Source organism: Tenrec ecaudatus, chromosome 1 (genome assembly GCF_050624435.1).
Source record: "Tenrec ecaudatus isolate mTenEca1 chromosome 1, mTenEca1.hap1, whole genome shotgun sequence".
NCBI lineage: Eukaryota > Metazoa > Chordata > Mammalia > Afrosoricida > Tenrecidae > Tenrec > Tenrec ecaudatus.
The window spans coordinates 110737079-110762205 of NC_134530.1; the positions used below are offsets into that span (position 1 = coordinate 110737079).

General features: G+C 38.3%; 1 pseudogene; it reads left to right on the forward strand.

Annotated features, from left to right (window-relative positions):
* Window positions 1-350: 350 nt before the first annotated feature.
* Window positions 351-24251, forward strand: LOC142433377 (14-3-3 protein epsilon pseudogene; annotated as a pseudogene).
* Window positions 24252-25127: the final 876 nt, after the last annotated feature.

The following is a 25127-nucleotide window of genomic DNA, read 5'->3' on the forward strand; positions in this document are numbered from 1 at the left end:
GAGAAATGTGTTACCTGCTTTGAAGATGTCATCAGGAGAGACCAGTGCTTGGAGATGGGCAATACGCTTGGCAAAGTGAAGGGACATCAAAACAGAGGAAGACTCTTGACAGGATGGACTGACCCAGTGTCTGCCACAGTGTCTGATCCAGTGTCTGAACCAGTGTCTGCAGCAGTGTCTGACCCAGTGTCTGATCCAGTATCTGACCCAGTGTCTGACCCAGTGTCTTCCCCAGTGTCTGCTGCAGTGTCTGATCCAGTATCTGACCCAGTGTCCACCGCAGTTTCTGCCAGTGTCTGACCTAATGTCTGATTCAGTGTCTGCCGCAGTGTCTGCCAGTGTCTGACCTAATGTCTGATCCAGTGTCTGACCCAGTGTCTGCCCCAGTGTCTGACCCAGTGTCTGACCCAATGTCTGACCCAGTGTCTGTCACAGCATCAGACCCAGTGTCCGACCCAGTGTCTGCCCCAGTGTCTGCCCCAGTGTCTGACCCAATGTCTGACCCAGTGGCCGACCCAGTGTCTGCCCCAGTGTCTGCCCCAGTGTCTGACCCAATGTCTGATCCAGTGTCTGCCCCAGTGTCTGACCCAATGTCTGACCCAGTGTCTATCACAGCATCAGACCCAGTGTCCGACCCAGTGTCTGCCCCAGTGTCTGCCCCAGTGTCTGACCCAATGTCTGACCCAGTGTCTGTCACAGCATCAGACCCAGTGTCTGATCCAGTGTCTGTCACAGTGTCTGACCCAGTGTCACCCACAGCGGGCTCAGACCTAAGACCACTCGTAAGAAAGGTGCAATGTGTGTGTTCTCTTCTACGTAGGGCTGCTATGAGTCAGAACGGACTCAATCGCATGTAACAATAATGCTGGCTCAATACAACACATGGGCTTTTCAAAGACTGAGAAAATGAAATCAGAATGGTGTCACAGAACTATGTTGATAAGTAGAGTCAAACTGGAAAGCATTGCATATCAATATTGACTGAACATTTTCCGCAGGAAGCTACTGTGTTCCACAATATGTGAGTTCCTGGAGTTTAGTTCCTATATTTCCCACAAAACATGGGAAACATGAGTTGCTTAAGTCTCTACAGAAAGGTCTTAATGAATCTCCTTTATCATTCATGTAATTTTAGTAACTGGTATAGGAAATAACCAATCAAACATCCAGCAATGCTTTGTTAACAGTTTTTTATATCACTGTGAATCTGTCTGTAACCCTATCCATTAGGATTAAACTCAATTGTACATTCTAAACACATCAGGAATTATTATATTTTAGCACAGATTTTAAATTAAAAATGTAATTGCCAATTTATAACTGTAAGCAGAAAGGTATCTCCACAAATTGATCAATGCTTATTACTACCTGTAGAACACTTTGTGACGATGTTTTTCTATTTAGAAAAAGTATAAATTGACTACTTAAATTTAATTTTAAGATTCCGTACTATTGAAAAATTTATTTTATTTTTTAGAGGAAAGGGATTAAGGTTGTGTGTGTGTTTAAAGTGGATTAGTGGAACAAAATGTCAAGTATTCTTTACAAAGTGATTACTGTATTTATAGATTGAGACAAAACAATTAATTAATCCTAAATGTTTAACCAGTCTTGTACTTGAAATAAATCCCACTTAAGCTGTATAAAAAAATATATATAATAACTAATTAACTCTGTAGAATGTATTCATTCTATTTTATATGTGCTTTTATTTCATAATCTGTTTGTTTTACAGTTATATATAATTATTAGGAATATGCTACATGCTTGTTAATAATAAATATAGTATTAGCAAAGCATAAATTTCACAGAATTTTTTCAAAACATAAAATAAATCTCAGAATACCTAGAATATTTGATATTGTATGAATAAATAATTGTATTTTTATAGACAAACTAATTTATTCTGTTTTCTAGAAAACTCATCAGGAAGAGAAGATTCAAGCATTGGTTTTGTTCCTAGGCCTGACACACATGCTGTGAGATGCCTTCTGGCCTCAGTTTCTCCCATCAATAAAGCAATGTAGCAATGGTTGCCATGTTCAAAACTCACAGGGTCGCTCTGAGAGATAATGAGAAATGTGTGGAGTAGTTTGACAGAATGATGCAAGATTTCATGAACATTAAAATAATTCAATACACACGTTTTAATAAGAAAATATTACTATTAAACAGGTGAACAGCCCTCTGCTGTCTTATTTCATAAGTTATTTTTCACCAAAGCCTATTAGGAAATGTTGGTTATATGGCCCCTATTAGAAAATAAAGGGAATTGAAATATTATTGTAAAGTGCAGTGTAAAATGACTTTTTTTAAAAAAAAGCATTTTGAACCAAAAATGAATTTGATACGGTAAAGGCTGATATCTATTTAAGTCAAGTTTGTTAGAAACTTCCCAGCAGATAGGAGTGTGTGTGTGTGTGTGTGTGTGTATCTTTCTATCTATCTATCTAAATGTAATGAGCAAGAATTACCAGTTTTATGAAAAAAACATTTTAAAACCAATTCAGACTACTAAAAATTGACTCCTATATATAAAATGTTAACACAAGAGCATTAAGGGACATTAACATGAAACTGTTTGTCTTGCTTTCTTTTTTATAATTGTTTACCTAGTTTATCGCAGGATCATGAGTGACTGATTGGATCTGCATTCCTTTCATACCTTGTAGACTAACTGAGTGTTTATTTCTTCATTTGTTTGCTTTCCTGAAAAATGATTTAGTATATGGTAAATTATTCATTCTCCCTAGAGACAAATGAAACTTAGATTAGAATTTATAGTAGAACATATAAAATATATCATTTGAGGTAAAATCATTTTCCTTAGATCCTAATTCAAAGTAAAATTGCTACCTTACCAATTATACTAATTTTCTATAGCTATATGCTTTTGTAATCATTAAATTTTTATTGACATATAATCTACCTATACAATTTAATAGTTCACCCATATTAAGAAGGATTACACAATCATCACCACAATCAATTTTATAATATTTTCTTCTTTCTGGAACTCACTGTTGTTAGGCCCATACTTTCCCCCACAATCTCCCCTAACATGTCCCTAGGTTATTAATAACCTACTTATTATGTATCTATAAATTTACCTAGCCTGGATTTCATATACTGAAAACCATACAAAACAAAATCAAGAAGCTATAAACAACAACTACAAAACAAACCAAAACAACAATGACCAAATAGAAAAATGGAAAACCTCAATGGAGAATCAGCATAATGTACTAAAGAGTGGAACAAATTCAAAATGAATCAAAAGGGAGATCAAACCACAAGGTGTTGCACTTGAAGTAACGGTGTCTGCCCAAGTGGACTGCAGTGCTCGCCACATCTCTGGACTACTGCCTAATATTCTCAGAAACTCTGATTCAGGTCTCCCGCTGTCCTCCACAGCTCTCTGAAAATTGTGTGCTCAGAATTTACACACTTTTTGATGTTTTAAGATATGTGTCGGTCTGGTAGGCATGGTTCTGCCTTTGTGAATGAGCATTCTTGAATTTTTTATAATATTCTCAGCACCACTGTTTTTGTAAATAATGTCTAGTCACTTAAGATTTTTATCCGTACAAGTCAGCAACTCATACATTGTGGTCCAAAAGGCTGGCCTATACATGTGTAATTTCCTTTTATCAACAGTGTTTTAAATTCTATACCACTGATACTAACAGTAGAATCACCTTATGCCCCCTGGAGATGGTTTATAATGCTCTCTATCATAAAATGATAGTATGTGCCTGAGAAACATATAAACCAAAGATAAACCTGGGACACATATAAACCAAAGATGCATGAATAGACTTGGAGATCACACTTAATCCTGGCCATAATATAAAAAATATTATTTATTATGACCAGGCTGTACTCGACATTCACCCTCATTAGGGGATTGCTGAAGATATGGATGTTAGAGCAAAATGTGGTGAGTACATTGGATGGTGTCTGCCTATCAGAAAGTACAGTGCCGAGGGTCTTCATGTCTTACTTCAAAATGAGTAGCCATCAAAGTCAAGTATCAATTAAATCCACACAGAAAAAGCACACCAGATCGTATGAGCCAAGGACTAAACATAATAATATCCAAATCTGAAGGAAATAATGGTATCAAGCTTAACTTCTGAACCCCAACTTTGCTGTAGACAATAGAGGGTTAGCTTTTTTTAACTGTTAATCAATGATTTTTTTAACCAGTTTTCTGTTGTAAAAAGAACTTCAGACTTTATTCTACAAATCTGTTATACTTCTCAGTTTCGTCCAGAAAATTCAGCACTTGTTTTTATAAATGGCCAGCTATGTAGGTTTTAGATAGTTCAGTGAAAATACCTAGGTCATATTTCCTCCAATCCTCCCCACAGTTTTAGTTCACCATTTCCCAGTGTCAAGAAAGAGTTACACTTAATTATAAATCCTTTTCAGGGGATGTGTAGAAAGTAAACTATGTTTGCAAGTCAATTATGCAAAATAAGTGCTTTTCTCTCATCCCCTCCTCCACTGAAAACTCTTTTCCATGTGATGCTTTGAAGTCTTATGATTATTTTTCTGAAAGACTACTTACAAAATGAGATTATGAAATACCATTATGAAGCATTTTTTCTAAGATTCCTAATACATGTTCATGATAACTTTCTATAACTAAATAGTCCCTATTAGTTCCTTCCATGTTTTGTTATTTCTTTGAAATTGAGTGATTTTGAGCTATTTCTTTCTAAAAGGACAGAACAAACTGTTTTTAAGAAGTCTCACTAAAGTAAGTCTCATTCCTCCTGCAACTGTCTCTCAGCAATGAGAGTAGTCGTTGCTAGTTTGAGCACAGCCGATCCCCTGGGGTTGTGCTTTTGTACCATCTAACTTCAGGCGTGATGGGCTCAGGCACATTTCCTAATTCCAGATTGAGCAATGTCACCTTGGTAATTTGATACAGGCCATAATGAAAAACTATAATGGTTACAAATCAGGTCTTTTTACCCCCAAGAATCAATTATCGTGCTGTGCTGTCGCGGATAGTACAATCCCATAATATCTGCTTTTCAATAAGCTTGTATTTCTAGAAATTCAAACAGTACTGCGTAATTAGATTGCTGCAAAGTGTATTTTTGTGTTAAGGAACTGCTGGACATTACAGAGATGTAGTTCATAGTCATTAATGAACATTCTGGTTTTTAATCTGACTCAGGCTATGGACAGAATCCAATGGCATTGATCTTGCCCTTGTGATTGATCTCTGTTTCTCACCTGACTTACATAACATTCTGAAATCCTTCTCTTTCTAGTTGCTCTTTCATAACATTCCTGGTGGTTTCTTCTTTGGTGTCCTATTTTTTAAATGATATCTCATTCTGATTTTAATTTTAATTTCCTTAATGGCTAATAATGTTGAGCATCTTTTCATGTGCTTATTTCCCAACTGTATATCTTCTTCACTGAAAGCTTGTGTATGACTTCAGTCCATTTTCTAATTAAGTTCACATGAATGAAGCAGCACCACAAGCCTTCCTTGGGGTGGGGAATAGAGATTCATAGAATGACAATAGCCTTTTAAAAAGCAAAAGAAACTTTTAAAACAGGATTATTTGTACATTCATTGCCCTCCATTTAAGCCCCTGGCATCAGGTCCTCATTTTACCCCTCTCCCCTGCTCCCCGCTCCCTCATAAACACTTGATAATTTATAAATTATTATGTTGACATATCTTTCCCATTTGATGTCTCCCTTCACCCACTTTTCTGTTGTCCATCCCCCAGGGAGGAGGTCACATGTAGATCCTTGTAATTGCTCCCCCCTTTCCAACCCACCCTCTCTCTAGTTCCCTGTATTGCCATTCACACCACTGGTCCTGAAGGGATCATCTGCCCTGGATTCCCTGTGTTTCTGGTTCCTATCTGTACTAGTATGCATCCTCTGGTCTAGCCAGACTTGCAAGATAGAATTGGGATCATGATAGTGAGGGGAGGAAGCATTTAGGAGCTAGGCGAAAGTTGTATTTTTCATCTTGGCTACATCGCACCAAGTCTGGCTAGTCTCCCTTCCCCGAGACCCTTCTGCAAGGGGATCTCCAGTGATCTACAAATGGGCTTTGGGTCTCCACCCCACACTTTCCCCTCATTATGGTAAGATTTTTTTGTTCTGATGATTCCTGATATCTAATCCCTTCAACACCTGGTAATCTCACAGGGTGCTGTGCTTCTTCCGTGTGGGCTTTGTTGCTTCTGAGCTAGATGGCCGCTTGGTTACCTTCAAGCCCTTAAGACCTCAGATGCTATGTCTTTTGCTAGTCAGGCACCATCAGCTTTCTTCGCCACATTTGCTTATGCACCCATTTGTCTTCAGCGATCATATCATGGAGGTGAGCACACAGTGTTATGATTTTTTGTTCTTTGATGGCTGATAACTGATCCATTCAGCACCTCATGATCACACAGGCTGGTGTGCTTCTTCCATGTGGGCTTTGTTGCTTCTGAGATAGATGGCCTCTTGGTTACCTTCAAGTCTTTAAGAACTCAGATGCTATATCTTTTGATAGCCAGGCACCATCAGCTTTCTTCACCACATTGTATGTATGGATTGTGATAAGAGTTGTATGAACCCCTAATAAAATGATTATAAAAACAGGTTTACCACACCACATCCAGAAGGAAGCTGAAACAAAAGAAGGAGAAAGGACGTAGTGGAGTACACCTGGGTCCACCAAGCCCAAGGTCGATAGACCAGCTAGAAGGGCCCATCATACAGAGAGGACCATTCAGCTGGCTGCACTACGAGATGCGACATCCTGCACCAACATATGGCCCTACACAGGACAGCACCTGAGACACAGTGGGGGATGTGTGACTGAGCTGACCCCACCACACTGAGGCAAACACTGGGGGCGTGTAATGGAGTAGCGGAGGAAGCAGAACAAAGGGATCCCGAGGGAATATAAAGGATGGACTTCCAGACCAGGACATGGAACCTCACAAGCTACATCTAGAAAACACTCCTAAAGGCCAATGAACTGACCTTGAACTGCTAGCAATTTTTCTTTTAATATTTGCTATCTATTGGTTTTGTCTTTTGTTTTTTTTATTTGTTTTGTTTTTTACCTCGTAAATTTTGTATGTTAGTGGCTTTTCTGATTATCAGCGTGTCCATGTTGCTTCTGTCAAAGCCATGTTCTTATGTGCCACTTGGGCGCTATCAAAGTCATCTGCATTAGTATGCACATATTACTATATCAGCAGGTCCACCTAGATAAGATAAGCTGGACAAATAATGAGAGAAGAAAATAACAGAACCAACAGTCCTGGAGGGACATGAGAGCGTGGGAGGTAGGGGAAGGGAGGAGGTGTCGCCCAACACAGGGACAAGGGAACAGCGAGTGGTTCAAAACCAGAGGAGGGAGGGGAGGGGAGGACTGGTAGGAAGTGACCAAGAGCAAGGTAACTGAGAGGAATTACTGAAACCAGAATGAAGGCTAAACATGGTAATGGAATGGGAGGAAAGCAAAAGGAAATAGAGGAAAGGAGTAGGAGGCAACGTGCATACAGAGAAGCCTAAATACAGACATGTACATATGTAAATATATTTATGATTATGGGGGCAATGGACTTATGTGCATGTATTTATAGGTTCAGTAGTAGGGCCTCCTCATGCATCATCCCCCAATACAATAGCACCTCGCCCTGCTAAACTGTCATTGCAGGATACCCATCTTTCCGACATGATCACTGAAGATAGACGTGTGTATAAGCAAACGTGGTGAAGAAAGCTGATGGTGCCTGGCTATCAACAAGGTATTGCCTCTGGGGTCTTAAAGGCTTGAAGGCAAATAAGCAGCCATCTAGCTCAGAAGCAACAAAGCCCACAGAGAAGAAGCACACGGCCTAAGCGAATACAAGGTGATGATTGGACCATGTAGCAGACACCAAGGAATAAAAAAAATCATTGTGTGATCACCTTCCTCACATAATCGCTGAAGATGAAAGTGTGCATAAGCAAGTGTGGTGAAGAAGGTTGATGGTGCCCAGCTACTGAGAGATATAGAGTCTGGGGACTTAAAGGCTTGAAAGCAAACATGCGGCCATCTAGCCCAGAAGCAACCAAGCCCACACGGAAGCAGCACACCAACATAGGTGATCGTGAAGGGCAGAGGATACCAGGTCTCAAACAACAAAGGTGGGGTGGTGGTGAGAATCACATCACCGTGAAAGAGGGGGAGTACATGATGGGGACCCAATGCCCATTTGTAGACAGCTGGACATCCCTTCCAGAGGGGTAGTGGGGAGGAGATGAGTCACTCAGGGTTCAGTGTAGCAACAATGAAACTAAAAACCATCCTCTAGTTCCTGAACGCTTCCTCCCCTCCCAATTATCATGACCCCAATTCTACCTTGCTGACCTGGTTATACCAGAGGATGTACAGCGGTGCAGTAGGGATCTGGAAACACAGGGAATCTAGGACAGACGAACCCCTCAACACCAGCGGTGGGAGTGGCGACACCAGGAGGGAAGGGGGTGTAGAAAGGGAGAACCGATCTCGGAGACCTATGTGTAACCTCCTCTCTGGGAGATGGGCAATGGGGAGGTGGGTGAGGGGAGATGCCGGGGAGTGTAAGATAAGATATAATAATTATTTATAAACTATCAAGGGACCAGGGGTGGGATCGGGAAGGGAGGGGGACGGGGGAAAAACGGGAAACTGAGCTGATTCCAGGAACCCAAGTGGAAGGTGAATTATGAGAATGACGAGTGCAACGAATGTATAAGGGTGCTTTGCTCAATTGATGTATGTACAGATTGTGATAAGAGCCTTATGAGTCCCAATAAAAAGATTTTTAAAAAACAGATTTATTATCTCTTATTCTTTCTATATCTCTTCTTTTGTGAAAGAGAATCCAAGATTCATGGAAATCATTTTTAGAGATTTCCTTTGTACATCTTAAAGTAGATGCTTGGTATTTCATTTTATACTTTTAAATCCATCTTATATGCATCAATAGACAAGCATATGCATGCAAATACAAAAGTGAATATTTATTATTGAGACGGAGAAAATAACAAATTGTGAAATTATTTTAAAATTTGGTCAACACTTCAAACATAAAATATAATTGTATTAGTGAATTCTTATATTTTTAAAAATATTTTTCTCTGTATTTTTGCCTGAAAAATCCAACCCAAACTCACTGACATCAAATTGATGACAACTCACAGTGACCCTATAGGACAGCGTAGAACTGCCCCTGTTACTTTCCAGATTGTATCTCTTTTGAGAGTAGAAAAACTTCTCTTTCTCTCACATAGAACCTGGTGGTTTTGAATTGCTGACCTTGTGGCTACCAGACCAATGTGTAAACACCAGGCCACCAAGGCTCAATTTTGCCTGGATACTTAGAGTAAAATGCACAAATCTTAAGAGTGTGGTTTGATACATTTTTACACAGATTTACACATATGCAACCATAATCCAGATTAAAATAAAGATCATCCCTCAGCATTTCAAAAGGTTCATCCTTGATCCCTGTCATCAATCATGTACACATAAAAGTTGACACATATTATTACTTACATCACATAATTTTAATCTTTAAAGATATTTAATTTTTGTAACTTTTTGGAGACTATATACAGCAAATAATATAGCAATCGATTCCACGTGTATAATTTAATGACATTGATTACATTATTTGACATATGCAACAATTCTTACCCTCCTTTGTTGAGTTGTCCTTCTTCCATTAACAAAAGTTCACAACTCCTAAGGATTTTACCTAACCCTTTGAATTGTTATGAATTTGATATCATATACTTAACTCTTAAAAGAGCATAATGCTCGAGGTAGAATTTTTTTTCAATAAGCTAAAATATTATTTGTTTATTTTAAGAAGACATCAAGAGATATTTTTCATCTTATAACAAAGATTATCTCAGGACAAGAATTGTTAATTCATCCTTTATGGCTCCAGGATGTCTGGAAGCTATTATAACTTGAAATTAGGTCCTGAATTTTTTATTTTCCCCTTTGATAGGAACATTTTATAAAATCTTTGATCAAAATGATAAACAATAGCTGTTAGAGATCACTCCATTCATCTAGCAACATATTACTTCTCCATGCTTTTTAAATTCATATAAATATGATAGATATTCATGTTTATCTTATTCCATTCATATTCATTGAAGACAACATGAATGACAACTGTACATATACATGTAGACAAATAGAATGCACAGGGATCAAATCAATTGTATATATTGAAAAGGATAAAGAACACTCAATGTCATTGTTTAGAACAAGGCCAAGGGCTGACTGCAGAGTAGATTAACAATTACTCATATGCAACTTCAATTAGAAATTGAAGAAAATAAAAATAAGTCTTCAATTGACATACTGAAGGATTCTATTGTAAGGGAACAATCAAACAAAGAAACAAAACAACATAATTAGAATCCAAAGAAGGTGGAGGAAAGATAGGGTAACTATAAAAAAAAAAAGAATTGGTTCAAGTCCATCCATTTCAGGAGATAGTGTTAGATTGAAAACTAATGGTACTGTAGGGAAAAAATCCAAGATGCATTGATGGCATTAGTTAAATAAAATAAGAATACAGAGTTGACAGTATCCTAATTAAGATGTTTCAACAAAAGGATCCAGCATTGTAAATATCCACTCATTTATGTCAAGAAATCTGGATGGTATCTACTAGGATATGCGTGCCTATTCCAAAGAAAGGTGATATGATGTAATACAGGAATTATCAAATAATACTGCTAATATCCCACACAAGTAAGAATTTGATGAAGACAATTTTAAAAGGGTTGCAACAGTATATGAATAAGGAATTTCCAGAAATTCAAAAAGAATTCAAAATAGTAAATGGAACTAGGAATATAATTTCTAATGTCAGACAGATCGTGGCTGAATGCAATGAATAGCAGAAAGATGTGTATCTGTGTTTTACTGACTGTGCAAAGGCATTCAACTGTGTGGATCATAACAAATTATAATTAACATTCTGAACAATGACAATTCCAGAACATTCATGTGGAACTTGTATATAAAACCAAAGGTTTATAGACAGCAAAATAAGAGGATAATAAATGGTTTAAATTTAGGAAAGCTGTACATCAGGTTTGTATCATTTTATCATACTTATTCAATCAGGATGCTGAGCAAATAATCAAAGAAGCTGGACTATATAAAAAAGGACAGGAGTACAGGAAGATGCATTAACATCATAGGCAGATTACACAATCATGCTTGCTGAAAGCAAAGGGAAATCACACACTTACTAATGAAGAGCAAATAATATAGCCTTCATATGGATTACAACCCACTGTCAACGAAAACAAATAAGCCCTAACGACTGGACTAATAGCTTCATGATAAATGGAGAAAAGCTTGATGTCGTCAAGAATGTCATTTCACTTGGATTCACAATCAATACTTAGAGAACCAGCAGTCAAGAGATCGAGTGATGGGTTACATTGGGACCACGGGTTGTAGAAGAGAGTTTTCAAGGGAATAAAAGGAAAACGTGTCACTTTGAACCCGAGCTGTACCTGACTCAAGCCATGCCATTTTCTATCACCTCACGCGCATACGTGAAAGCTGAGCAATTAATAAGAAAGACTGGAGAAGAACTGATTCATTTGAATTATGATCAACAAAAATATTGAATAGCCCATGGACTACTAGAATAACAAATAAATGTGACTTGGAAAAATACAGTTACACGCACACTTTATACAACTTTTTTGTTTGTTTTTATGCCACTTGGTAAGTTCAGAAGTCCAAAACCATCAGGCCCCCCTATTTTAAGTGTTGTTTCCTTTTGGTGAAACATCTTAATTAGTATTCTATGAATTTTTATATCATATTTTTTTATCAATACCATGGATGCAGCTTGGACTTTTCTTCCAATACGGTCAGTAAAACGACAAGGCTTTCTCCTTCAGTAAATAGTTCATCTCAGAAAACGGGCCAGCTCTGCCCTCTCCTATCAGGAGGCTGTGAGTTGCAATTGACTTGTGAGTTTACTTTGTTTTGTTTTGTTTTGTTGCTCTTATGAAAGACTTACATTAGTGCATCTTCAACGAACCAAAATAACTCGGAAAAGACCTCTCCCTATTATAAAGCAGCGTAAAAAGCGAAACTGGCATTCGGCATTTACTTTTCACCTAGTCAAGCTCGACACAAGAGTGGCACACCAAATTCCTTCCTCAGCCACCACCCTCGGCACTTCACGGCCACCCCAGCTGTGGCCTATGTGACCGCTATGTGTCAGTATCAGTCTAGCTTTTCTTGCTACTGGCTATGAATTGGTCAGTTATTTTTTTGAGATTGAGTTGTTCAAACTTTTTCTCATATAAACGAATGGCTATTGCCTCCTGGCTTTATACCATTTCATCTTATGATTTAATAACATGCTAATGTTTTGAAATGCTTTCCCGCAGTTCTTACTTCTCTCTACAGAGAGAATTCAAGCGGCAGAAGTACGAAAGTGCTAGTATCTTTAACGTGTTTATTGATAAATGAGACTTGTCTATTTTCCTAGGTAAGTCTTATTCTAAATGGCTCCCTATTTCCTTTTCTCTACCTTCACTTGGAGCTGCAGAAGGTAAGTACTTCGGTACAGACTAAAAGATTGGGAAATCAAAGTCACAACCAACGGCACTGGGAGAAGACCTAGGAGTTTGCTTCTGCCGGTGACGGGGTGCGTTTGTGGTCATCGATTCCAAAGCCCAGCCATTCCCCAGGAGAAAGGAGAGGCTCTCAGTTACAGAATCAGACACCACGGGGCAGGTCCAGTCTGTCCTGCAAGGTTTCTGCTACGAGTTGTAATTAACTGGATGGCACTGAGTCCTTACAGATTAATAAACTCACCAAACTTGTCATGGAGTTGATGCTAATTCCGGGGAAATGCACGGATCTACTGTGTGCTGTAAAGTTGCTATAAATCTGAGTCATTTTGTTAGCCAGTGACCGGGGACGGAAACCTTACACCAAAGGGAGGTGGACCCCACGTCCCCCCAGCTTCCTCAGCACCAAACAGGCAAGACACATTTCCCTATGGACGAAAGAGGCTGAGGAAGTGAACGGGTGTGGGCTAGAAAAGACTGGAAGTTCATTCTGCCCTCCCTAAGGCTGACTTGACTTTGACTTGGGAAAAGCCTGAGCAAAGGGCAAAAGGGAGGTGAGAGCAATGCTTTTGAAACCAACCAATCAGAGACCGATTAGAAAGCCAAGCCACTCAGTAGTGCAAGGTCCTCCGTGCCCAATGGAGGTGATGCTGATTCACAGGGATGCTGCAGGACAGGTAGACGGCCAAGCCCTGGGAGTTTTGGAGACCATAATTGTTAGCAGGAGTAGACAACCCGTCCTTGTCCTTGTGAGCCACTGGTGGTTTCAAACGGCCGCCTTGAGGCTCCCGGGCCAACACTTAACCACTACACCACCAGGGCTAAGCAAGGCTCACTAACCACTGCACAACCCGAGATAAAAACCTGGGTTTTCATTCTGTGGGACACTCGGATTCGCTACAGGCTCTTTGATGTTTCCTACAAAACACCTGCTTAATAAACACGCTCCTTCCTTTTCTCTGACTGGTCTGAATGCTGTCATTGCCCAGGCGTCTGCCTTGTGGGTGGAAAAAGAACCCAAAGTGGAAGGCTTACAACCTCAAGCTGCCCTCCGGTTTTGTTATTGCTTTTCTTCGTGGGTTTGATCATCCTGGTAGTTGATGGAGTCTCTTAGGATCCCTCAGGCATAAACTATGTTCAGAGACTTTTCTACTTCTCCACTGACCCCTTTAAATTTGTCTCCTGGGAGTAAAAATATATATCATATCACTCACCAGGCTTTAAATAATCAATTAGTCCACTTTATAAACCAGAAAAATCACCAAATTAAACAGTTATCCATTGCCCTATATAATCAGGCTTCAGTAAAATTAGAAGTGGATCTCCATTCTTGTGCTGGTACCACCTATCCACACACGTTTCTCTCCAACCTAGTTAAAGTCATTCATTCCCAGGGACGATTTTGTTCATCATCAAACACTCAGACAAAAATCCCATTTTCTCTCTGAAGTTTTAATGAAACAACTGATTACCGGTAGTAAGAAAGCTCTTGCTTATTTCTATTGTACATGCCATTCATTTGTCATTTATATATTATGTTTGTTTATTAAAATTTAGGATACTTCCTTTAAAATCTTCACTTTTTAAAAATGTTCAAATTCTATAAAGACTCTGGTCTATTTTAATAAACAATTAATAAAAATATTAAGAAGGAATGGATAAGAATCATGATGGAGAAAACGGAAAAAGATGATAAGCCTTGGTATTCTTCCAAACAGTTTTGACCAACCATTACAATAACCAACTCACTTACTAGTGAGGGTCATTGCCATGGCTGATGCTCTAGACTTTATTTCCACAAGTCGAGTCAATTGAGACAATACCCTTACTATCACTCACTGACAGTGAGTCAATACTGCCCCCCTGTGAGTTTCTGAGACTGTAGCTGTTTATGGGAGTGGAAAGCCCAGTCTTTTTCTCATGGGGCTTGTGGTGGTTTTGAACTGCTGGCCATGCAGATCAGAGCCCAACATGTAACCCCTACACCACCAGCGTTCTTAACCCTTATGACAGAGACATACTTATTCAGAGAGATGTTGCCATTGTTAGAGATGTACCATAGATCTTTTTCTTGGGCCCTTCCCTTTCTTTCCTTAGAGTGAACACTCTGTTCAATGCTAATGAAAATAATTTGGTAGTTTATTTTTAGCAATTTCTATCTGAAGAGCTTAACAATATGATAATTCATCATCTTTGTCATCATAAAACACTTGTGGTACAAAGTAAAAAAGTCAAAACTATATGAAAGTGTGTTTAACAAAATCGTCCTGGGTTACTTAGTAGTCTGGCTTTGTAGCTTTCAAAGCAGTTAATATAATGAAAATGTTCCACTTAAAAATGAGAGATTTGTTTACCTATGAAGTTTTTTACATTGTAAAGGTATATTTATTTTTCTTTAAAGATAAGTTTGCATATAATTTTAAATTGAAATAAGTATTAAGGTATATGCTATAAGTATAAAGTATATTGGGAATTCACCAATAGAGTATACCTTAGCTCCTCTAACATCATCATCTACGTTTGTTTTGAAGGCTCAGTTCTAATTGTGATGTCTCAACCAGAGGATATGCTTATTGTGACCTTGTTTCAGTCACAACTCACCCTCTATAATGAAACTCTGCCAATCTTAGAACATCCTCATAATTGTTACTTTGTAGCCCATTGTTGCAGCAACTATGTTAATCCAATGCCCTGAAAGTCTTTCTCCTTTTAGTTTATCATCTACTTTGTCAAACATTATGGCCTTATCCTGATACCATGTCCAAATTACTTGAAAGAAAGTCTTGCCATTCTAGCTTCTAAAGAGCATTATTTCTTTGTCCTTTTGGAAGTTCATGGTACACAGAATCTTCTTTGCCATCACCAAAGTGTAGCTATATAACATAAGAAATGAACTGTTAATTTATATACAGATAGATATATAATACAAGAAATGAACAGTTAAATTATAAGACAGTACAAATGGCTCAGTGCAACTCACTCCCATGAGAGAGTTGTGAGACTGGCAGTCCTTCAAGTCTTGAGGGCCGCCAGGTAGTCCTCTGCAGAGAGAGCTAGGTTATCCCAGTCCAGGCAGCAAAGCCAGGAACCATCTGTCTGTCCCCAGCTCCAGAGATGTAAATTCCAGCCGTGTGGTCTTAAAGGGACCTCAGCTTACAGCGACACAGTCCACAGGCTAGGCATCCCCCAAGTAGTGTAGCCTGTAAATTGAGGCACAGAACAAGCAAGGCAGCGCACACTGGTTTGATGATCAAAGAATGAGAGACAAGAAAGGCGAGGCTCACAGAGCCATTATCTCTCCACCCTTCAATTAATCCCACTGTGTTTATCGGCCAGCCTGGCACAATAAACTAACTATCTCAGATATAAAAAATAATAATATTTATATGTAAAATCTCCACAGTGCTTTACAAATCTGTGGAAGATCGAGAAGGGGAAGAAGACACTTTCCACACAAATAAGAGGAATTATTTGTCCAATATCAAATATTTCTGAATTGTGAAAGAAGTTAAAACTGCACGATTTTGGAGTAATCCTACTTTACTTACTCCACGATTTATAAACTTTCACGCATTTATTTTACTGTCCACATTCTTCTTGAAGTGTGTGGTTAAACTTAAGGCCTCATAAAATAAACCCATAGAGTTATGAAAAAAGAAAGTGAAGTCACTGGGAGTTGTGTGGCTAATTTACAATCCGAACACCTTTGCATTTTCCTCATGTTAAAGAAACTTTTAAAACTTATCAATAGATTTCTTTGTGGCTCTTACTAATGAAGTTGTGGGGGGGGTTTCCCACCAGTGGTAGGTGTTGAATAATTTGAATGGGAATTTGAAGGTTCATGGCTTCCAAACCAGCAGGAGTTAAAGCTTAATTGCTTGGAAATACGTTTTTGTGGCTGATATTAGTAACAGAAAAAATGCCTCTATGTCACGAGGCTCTGTACTAATCAGTTAACCATAACATCTGCCACCCCATACCTAGGGACAATGTAACAGTTAACAGCTTGAAGCTATTAAAAATGTACCAATGGAGAACTTTCTTAAACCCTTTTCACTAATGTGCTTCTTCACTCTAAATAAAGGAATAGAGAAATTTTGTACTTAAACTCCTCAGTGTAAAAGAAAGTACATTCACCCAGTTTGAGCTTCAAAACCCATTACATCTGATTTTGTTCATTAAGTTAAAACTTGACAAGTCACTCCGTCGCTGTCATGTGCTCTTTGCCTCAACTTGGAGGCTGCCTATTAGACCTGGTTGCACTCCAGAGACAAAGATTTGATGTCCAGTTCTAGAGACCAGGCCAAAAATTTCAATAACAATTAGTAATTGGTAGTTAGATCTCAATTTACAACATTAGAAGGCCATTTCTCTGAAGCATTTAGCCTCTTGAGAGGAAATAAATGCAAAAGATTATAAATTGCTGAGGCTTTGAAATAAAAATGAGCAGCCAAATCTAAAAGTGGTCATCTTCAGACATTGTAAATACAGTTTTCTTCAGTTGTATTTTGTCTCAAATTAGTGTATATCTTTAAACATTAATTCTACTTCTTGCACCAATGTCTACAGTGTAGCAAAACAATATTCTTATAAGACAGTACAAATGGCTCAGTGCAAATATATGTAATTCTGTTCTTTTTAAAATGGCGATTTCTATTGGAACATGAATAAAAGGGAAAACATGAAAGATGTGTTTAAAAGATCCTATGTGTCAGAATTGACTCAATGGCACTGAGTTTGATCATTTTAGATTTTTATCTCTCAAATATATGAATGAATAGCATTAAAAATTTAAAGTGGTTCTAAGTAATTTGAATAGTTATGTTTTGGGGTATGATATGGTATGTGTCTGATCATTTTCGTTCAAGTGGTAAATCTCAGTTTACAAACTAAGATACTTTGAAAATTTATTTTATTTTCTAGATAATTTTTGAACTAAACAGGAAAAAGAAATATTGTTACATTTTTAATAATTCCATTCAATTTGACACCTAGTTCATAATCCATCTGTCTGAATTGGCATGACCCACATTTCATAATGCAGATGTTAATGCAACTGGACCAGGTGAGGGGTCCTTCTGTCTTTCACCTCCCACTCACTTCCAGCAAGTCAGTTACTCATCTACAAACTTGACTTCAGAGATATACTATGCTCCTATCAATGTTTGCCTACAAAATCTGGGAGATTGATTCATTTGGTGTGTTTTGATCATCGGTGAGATGGAAACATTGATCTGGTTTAAACCAAGATGCCTTCTACATCTCTTTCTCTCTGCTTCTACAAAGACATTGCAATAAAATAAAGCCCTAATTCCTACCATTCCAGGGCACCTGCATTTCTCTCTCAAAAGCCAAGAGATGTTTCTCCAGCTGGCAAGAAGAACTTATCAACTTGCTGATCCTCCCAGGATCTTTCCCTTTCTTAAGCCTATGTGTCTTCTTCCTCATCCTCAGACCATTTGAAAAGAAAATCTAAAATATTCTGAGTATTTTGTAGCTTAGTTTTTTATTCATCGTTGTCATATATCTCTTGTGAGGCATTGAAGCAGAAAGCTGACTAATTGTGTTCGGATAAAGGAAAAGTAGAAATACAGGCAAAAGAATAAAGGTAAATTAAAATATTATCCAGTCATGTTTAGTGCATAAATATTTCTAGAATTTCAAAATCAAAGATGACATGAGAATGACGGTGAGTTTTTAAGATATATAACATTGTTAAAATATAGTACGGATTATTTTTAGGATCAGCTAAGTACTGGGCACTTCAATGGTAAACATTTTGTTGTATACAAAAATACAATTTATATGTGCCCCCTAGCGGCCAGGATGGCAAGACTTCTTACATACTTTCCGACATGCTGTCAAGAGAGACCAGACCCTAGAGAAGAACATCCCCTCTGGTGAAGTGAAGGAACAGCAAACGGAGGAAGGCCCTCTGTAAGAAGGTTAGGTCAATGGAGTCCTACAGGGGAACAAGAATTGGAGTGGCCCAGGACCAGGTGGTGTTTCCTTATGTTGTGCAGAGGTTGCTATGGGTCAGAGCTGACCTGATGGCTCCTAATAACAACAGCAACAAAAATGTACATATTATTAATTATAAAAGGAAGAACTTTGCAAGAATCTTTCACAGCAAGATGACTGGTTTCATAAGATAACGGTAATAAGGCAGTAAGGAATTTCATGAGAAACAAAGCCTTCCGTAATGACGTTTTATGACAAAGACCTTCTGGATTTCCATAGAGCATGAGTCTGGCACATGTTATCTGAATGGAAAAGAGAGCTAAGTGTCGTTAAATATGCCTTTCAAGCACGCACATTGCTTTTAAAGGAGCTGTCGTGACTTAGTGAGTTTTAAGTTGAGCTATAATCTGCATGATCAGCAGTTCGAACCAACCATCTACTTCTCAGGAGAAAGACAAGGCTTTCTACTTCCATAAAGACTTACAACTTCCAAAATCAAAGGGGAAATTCTATTTTGTTCTATAGCAGTGGTTCTCAATCTTCCTAATGCCGTGACCATTTAATATAGTTCCTCATGTTGTGGTGACCATCCCAACCATAAAATTATTTTGTTGCTACTTCATAACTGTAATTTTGCTACTGTTATGAATCAGGTGACCCCTGTGAAAGGGTTATTTGACCCACAAAGGAGTTGAGACCGAGAGGTTGATAACTGCCATTCTATAGGTTCACTGTGAGTTGAGACTTGATAACTCTGATTTCCAGCACTTTTAGTTACATGAACCTCTTATGTTCACTGATGGGAGTAAAATGGATAATAAAATGTATTAATAAACTGAGTTCCAAGTCTCTCCTGATAACATATACAGTGCACGTGAGAAGACATCTCAAAAACCTCACTTTTAAAGATCTCCATAGTTGACCTCTTCCAAGGTCGTTGTGTTCCTCAGGCTGCTCATGGTATATTGATGAACCTTCCAAGGCACTGCAATAGAAAGGACTGCATTTTGCATCGGTCTGCCTTCTTTGGTGTGCAGCTTCCACATACATATGCTGAGATGTAAAATGCCATCGCTTAAGTCAGGTCCACCTTAGTTCTCAAAGAGGCTTCTGTGCGCTTTCATACTCAAAAGAGTTCTTCCACAGCAGAGCTGCCCAGTGCAATACATCCTTGGACTTTCTGACTGCTGCTTCAATGAGCATTGATTGTGGATTCTGTAAAATAGAATCCTTATCATCATCAATCATTTCTCCATTCATTGTAATGTTGTATATTAGTCTTCTTATGAGAATTTGTGTTTCATTTACATGGAGATTAATCCATTTTAAAAGCTGAAGTCTTGCCTCTTCATCACTAAATACTTCAAGTTCTCTTCATTGTTAACATGCGTGCCCACCACAAGTCATTAATGAACTTTCCTCTAATATTAATCATGTTCTTCTTAATATAGTACAGTTTGTTGGGTTATTTGCTTGGTGTAAAATTTGAAGAACTATGGTGAAAGGTACACCTCTCTTGGTTTTAAATCATGAAGTATCTTCTTGTTCTGTCTAATTATTGCCTTTTGAACTATATGCAGGGTCCACGTAACCACAATAAAGTGTTGTGTAATGCCATTTTTTCTCAGTGTTACGCATAGCGTGTTATGTTGAACACTATAAAATGGCTTTGCCCAATCAATAAAACACACATAAATATCTTTCTGAATCATTTGCATCAGCAATGTTATCCCTGTTCTATAGCTTGAATTTCTGGCAGTTCTCTGCTGAAATACTCTGTCAATACTCGGTTGCAACAATTTTTAAATTATATTCAGTAAACTTTTTCCTACGTGTGATATTGTTCATCATGTCCACATTCTTCTGTTGAATCAACTACATTGAAATGCGCACAAATAGAGATCATTTCTAGTTGGCTGAACAGATAAATGTCTTCCATATTCCTTGTCAATAGACTAGTGAATGCTTTAGGAGCTACAAGGCTTTATTGAATCATTTCAATTGGTATTCTGTCAGTTGCTAGAGCCTATTTTACATGAAAACCATTCGTGCAGCTTGGATTTCTTCCTTAATGATTATTAGGTTTTGATCATATGCTAACTGTTGAAATGGCTGAATACTGACCAACTATTTTTGATACAGTGGCTCTGTATCCCTTCCTTCTTCTTTTCAGGCTCCCTGCATCATTTACTAGAACTGTTCAACAATACAATTTGAGTCTTGAAGTTTTTCTTTAGTTCTTTCTATGTGAAAATGCCAAGTATATTCTTAATTTCTGATTTTCTGACTGCCAAGCATTAATATTATTTATTATAATACTTTGCATATTGAGATAGTCTTCACAATTTTCTCCTCAGGTATTTTACTGCATCATTTCTTATATAACACTTTTGCTACTCAAAATTCAAACTATATTCTGATAGTCACTTTGTTCTTTTTTTCCATGTATGTTGTGCCTTTTGTTTTCTTCATATTTATATTCTTGATGCCATTCCCCAAATATGACTTGTTTCAATTTTCTTTATATTCACCCTCAGCTTATTAATGAGTATTTGGTTATTTGTTTGTTCCATAATTTGTCCCTATCCTTGTTTTGGCTAATGATATTGAGAGTCTCCTTTCTTTCTTTCTGCAGAAAAGATCAAACTGTGTAGTCATTATTTATGTTGTTGAAAAATGGCATTGCAATGAATAAACTATTGCTTCTGAAAATTCTATAATATTATTTCCAGGATCATTTTTATCATCACGGTGATAAAAATTTTCCAATTACAAATGCTTCTAGTTAGATTTCTATCACCACTAATGTCCCGCTTTAATTATGGTAGGTCTTGATTATTTTCTTTGGGGGACTGTTCTGTTTATCCCACTTGAGATTTTTTTATGCGTGTGTTTTTTTAACTTCTTTAACTTTTTAACCTCCTCATCCTTCATAATGTGAAGGAAAATTTTATCTAGTAACTGTTGATTTTCTTGGATTATTGTGCTCTCTTCCTTTTACTACACTCTGATCACATGATAGGTTATTCTCCTCATAGTGCCCCACATCGTCAGATTTTGTTGTCATTCTATTTCCTGAATGTTCTAGCTAGACTGCTAAGGAAAGATTTGTCTTTTCTTTAAATCATTTTATTGGGGGTTCATACAGCTCTTATCACAATCCATACATGCATCCACTGTGTCAAGCACATTTGTACATATATTGCCCTCATCGTTATCAAAACATTTTCTTTCTACTTGAGCCCTTGGTATCAGTTACGATTTGTCTTTCAATTACCCATCGATTCTGTCTGTCATTTATGCAATTCTACTCTACAATTTTCTCCACTGTTTGCCCTTCCTCTCGCTTTCCTGCTTTGTCATCTGGTGCCCTCCACCGCCACCAAGGGGTCCCCTTGCCCATTTGACATGCCAATACACGCAACAACATGAGCATAGGAGCAGGATTCCTCACCCACAAAGCTGTTTTATTTTATGTTACTCAGGTTTTGTACTTTTGTTTTTTCTAATATTTTTATTTTTCCAAATCCTGTTTTAGCACATAATCCAGACTTGACACCATTCACTAGTTCAGTCGTATCAAGCAGTGTTGAACAATTGCTACCACGCTCATTTTTAATACATTTTAGTCCTTCTTCTTTTCCTTGATATTGGCTCTGCATTACCCATTCCCTCCTGTGCCGTTCCCCCTGGGAACCCTTATGCTCATTTTAATCTCTCTATATTCAAACTATCTGGATTTCAAGATCAAAAATCATAAAAAATATATAACAAGCAGTAAAGAATGCTACCAACAATTCAAAAATACAGTAGAGATAAGACCCTATCTGGAAAAAAACATACAAATAGAAAATATTAAAAATCAGATCAAACTCAAGGAAGATCAAATGCCAAGGTTTTAAATATTCAAGTAATATTTATCTTTTTTAAATTTTTTGTTTCTGTTTTTAGCCATTTTATTAGGTGCTCATACAACTCTTATCACAATCCATATATATATATATCAATTGTGTAAAGCACATTTGTTGCCTTGAGAGAGGAAGGAAGGGTGGGTGCTAGAAGGGGAAAAACGAAGAGTTGCTACCAAGGACTGAAGTAGAAAGAAGGTGTTTTGAAAATGATGATGGCAACAAATATACAAATGTGCTTGACACAATGGATGAATATATGGATTGTGATAAAAGTTGTACAAGCCCCCAATAAAATTATTTTTTAATGAAGAAAAAGAAGACCAAAAAGAAAGAAAGAGGCTGGAAACCAGATTGTGTGGGGACGAGGAAGATGGCAGAGTTGTGAGTGTGGTACGGATGAAGGAGATGAACATGAGAATTGGGTTTACGTGATGGTTTTAATAATAGGTGGCCTTCTGGGTAAATAATAGTAGTTTCTGATTATTAGAAAGTAGGATTTTGAGAGGTATGAGTCCTGGTGACATAGTGGTGGCCTGTTGGGCTATGATCCACATAGTCAGAAGTTTGAAACCACCAAAACTTCTGTGGGAGAAAAGGTAAACTTTCTATGCCCATAAAGGGTTATGATCTCAGACGATAGGCTGAGAGGATTTGTTATCACTCAACATCAACTCATTGACAGTAAATTTGGTTTCCTGGTTCGGATAGTATTTGTTAGCTTATGTGAGTGTGTGTCTCACTGAGAGAGGTGGACTGGGCTCTTAAGGAAGTTGTGGGTGAGGTAGGTGGAGAATACATCTGACCACTTATTGACCTGCTATATCCCATAGGGAAAGCACAGCACGCCAATGTTATTGTGTACATAACACAAAGAAGACCCTGGTTTAACCTCAGTCGGCTTTTGGCTCTCAAGAATCAGGTAGGTCGATTTTTTTTTTTTTTTTTTGCTTCCCGAACATGGAGCGAGAGGCTGAGAGTTAGAGAGCTATCTGCTTCCATCCGTCGCGCAGACCCATGTTGAGTCCCTGCCACTATGGATGATCGGATGGTCTGGTGCACCAGGCAAAGCTGTCCGAGCAGTCTGAGGGATGCGACGAAATGGTGAAATCAATGAAGCAAGTAGGAGGGATGGATGTTGAGTTGAGAGTTGAAGAAAGAAACCTCTTATCAGTTGCACATAAAAATGTGATTGGAGCTGGGAGAGCCTCCTGGAGAATAATCGGCAGCATTGAACAGAAAGAACAAAATGAGGGAGGATAGACAAACTAAAAATGATTCGGGAATATCGGCAAATGGTTGAGACTGAACTACAGTTAATCTGTTGTGACATTCTGGATGTACTGGACAAACCCCTTATTCCAGCAGCTAACTGGCGAGTCTAAGGTTTTCTATTATAAAATGAAAGGAGACTGCCACAGGTATCTGGCTGGGTTTGCCACAGGGAATGGCAGGAAGGAGGCTGCAGAGAACTTCCACTAACACACCCCTTCACTTAGGTCTTGCGCTCAACTTTTCTGTATTCTACTAGGAAATTCTTAATTCCCCTGGCCGTGCCTGCAGGTTGGAAAATGCAGTTTTTTGATGATGCAATTGCAGAACTGGATACTCTGAGGAAGAAAGCTATTAGGACTCTCCACGTATGCATTAAGTGATCGTCTGACACTATGGATTTCTACCATGCAGCGTGATGGTGAGGAGCAGGATAAAGAAGTGCTGCAGGATGTGGAAGATGAAAATCAGTGAGACTAAAAAGCCAACAAGAGAATCCATCTGACCACCCTACTCCACCGCATCCCACCCCTTGGAAATTACCCCATTGTCACTGAGAACCACCAAATCTGACTTTTACATTTGATTTCAGAATTTAAGTTACTGCCCTATTTGGGCTTTTTTGTTTTGTTTTTAGTTTGTTTGTTTTTTAAACCATTTTCAAAAGTTCTTCAAGGCAAGAGTGAATTTCTGTGGATTTTACTGGTCCAGGCTTTTAGGTTCTTTAAGACACTAACAGGAGTGCATATAGAGGCTTTACAGCATTATGGGCCAGTATGCACCCAGTCAGTGGCCAGATCACCACCAGAAATGAAAATCGCATTTGGAATCCATTACACTTCTAGGTGCTGTGAGCATCTTGAGAGAGAGGCTAATCGCACTAGAGAGGCATATGTCATAACATTGTTTCCTTTTTCTAATTGTTTAAATTGAAGTTGTATACCAATGTTTCAAATTAATTGGGAGTTAGTTTGAGGTGGTCAAAGGTTTTGAGGGGAGTTTACTGTAATGGTTTTCCTGTAAAAAGTGTTTCCAAATGTGCTGAGATGTTGCTGAAAAAGTATGGTGCGGGTAACAGTGCCACAATCCGTGGCTGCTCATCCTTGCCTGCTTGTATGCTCCCTCGGGAGCAGGTCAGCTTTGACGGTGGTGTGGAAAAGCCTGCATGCGGGTTCAGTTCTTTGTTCCTTCTTCCCTCTCCCTCCCTGCCCCCCTGCATCCCCCACATGCACTCCTGCCCTCTCCATTCGCTCAGCCTCTTTCTTTCAGTATGTGTAACTTGAAGCTAATTTGTACCACAGAATATCTGACCGGAGCCACATATACAGAATCTGTATTGTTCTTAGTGAA